This window comes from Rhinopithecus bieti, unplaced genomic scaffold (genome assembly GCF_001698545.2).
Source record: "Rhinopithecus bieti isolate Rb0 unplaced genomic scaffold, ASM169854v2 scaffold_82779, whole genome shotgun sequence".
Taxonomy (NCBI): Eukaryota; Metazoa; Chordata; class Mammalia; order Primates; family Cercopithecidae; genus Rhinopithecus; species Rhinopithecus bieti.
In genome coordinates, this window is record NW_016875285.1 from 1 (window position 1) to 1,603 (window position 1,603).

Genomic DNA, 1,603 nt, shown 5'->3' on the forward strand with positions numbered 1-1,603 from the left:
CTAGGGTCCCAGGCTGCTCACCTCTCCCCTTCTGCTGAGCTTCTGCGCACCCCTCCCTGGAACTTAGCCGTACTGTGTGACCTGCCTCTGAACCCTGGGTGCCTGGGGCACTGCCTTCTCACACCTGGCCTTGCCCTGTCCACCCTGTGCTGCGTCCCTTCACAGCATTAACCTTCCAGTCTGGGTCCCGCTGAGTCGCAAGCTGGAAGGAGCCCCTGTGGGAGGTGGGTGGGGTTGGGTGGCTGCTTTCCCAGAGGCCTGAGCCAGAATCATCCCCATTTCTGTTGTGGTATCTCCCCCTACCACAAACCAGGCTGGAACCCAAGCCCCTCCCCCCACAGCTGCCTTCAGTGGGTAGAATGGAGCCAGGGCCTAGCTTTGGCCTTAGCTCAACTGCAGGGCCCCTGCCATTGGGGGAGGGTTTGGCTCCCACTCAGCTTCTGCCAGTCGGCAGCCTGGGCCAGGCCCTCCTCTTCCTGCATGTGCCACCTCCAGTGGGAAACAAAACTAAAGAGACCACTCTGTGCCAAGTCAACTGTGCCTTAGACACACCCTCCTGCCGTCCTCACTGCCCCCTGTGCAGGAGGCAGTGGAGAACCAAGTCCCATGGCCTCAGAATTTCCTCCCAGTTCCCTAAGTGTCTCTGAGGACCTGAAGCTCTGGGGATTATGTTTTCTATTGCCCAGGGTGGGCCTGGTCCTGAGGGCGGGACAGGGGGTTTGGAGATGTGGGCCTTTGATAGACCCACTTGGGCCTTCATGCCATGGACCGTGGATGGAGAATGTGCAGTTATTTATTATGCGTATTCAGTTTGTAAACGTATCCTCTGTATTCAGTAAACAGGCTGCCTCTCCAGGGAGGGCTGCCATTCATTCCAGCAGCTCTGGCTTCTTCCTGTAGGACCAAGGGGTTGCCCTGGAGGAGGGGTGGGGTCCCCGGCCTGGGCATGACTACTCTAGGAAGAGCCACTGCTACTCAAGGAGCCACTCAGCCCCATCCATGCCAGAAGTCCAAGTAGGGAGTCGAACCCTCAACAGCTTCTGCTTTCTCCTGAGCCAGGAAGACAGACACGAATGCATGATGGGACAGGGCCTGGGTCTTTCATGGGTTGAGCTGGGGAGGGGCCTGTGGTGGGCTCAGTTGTAGGCAATGACCTGGTTGATCCAGACGCTGAACTTGCTAACTCGAGTATACATGGCAGGTGCGCGCACATTGCAGTTTTTGGTACCCCAGGAGACAATACCAATAAGCACCCACGTGTTTCCCTTCTGGCAGACAAGAGGGCCTCCGGAGTCACCCTGAGAGGGAAGAGGGAGGGAGAAGTGAGTGTGGGGGGTTGGGGAGGTGTGCCACGGGACAGTGCAGAGGACCGGGTGCTGGGGCTCACCTGGCACGAGGAAGCACCTGCACCACCTGCACAGATCATGGAGTCAGTGATATCTGAGCCCCAGTACTACTGGCACTGATTCACAGTGACCAGGGGCAAAGCCACCTGCTGCAGACGTGCTGGTGTCACATTGCCTGTGGGCCAGGAGGGGTGGTCAGGTGGGGCCCAGAACACTGGTCCCCAGCCCAGTCCTCCCACCCTGAGCTTTGGCCTGAG

At 58.8% G+C, this 1,603-nt stretch overlaps 1 long non-coding RNA gene across 1 annotated transcript; it reads right to left on the minus strand.

Moving 5' to 3' along the window:
• Window positions 1–775: 775 nt before the first annotated feature.
• LOC108525656 (uncharacterized) lies at window positions 776–1,575 on the minus strand. Its single transcript, XR_001884312.1, has 2 exons — window positions 1,388–1,575; window positions 776–1,298 (listed from the first exon to the last, which is right to left on the minus strand). It is a non-coding gene; the product is annotated as an uncharacterized LOC108525656 (long non-coding RNA).
• Between the last annotated feature and the right edge of the window lie 28 nt (window positions 1,576–1,603).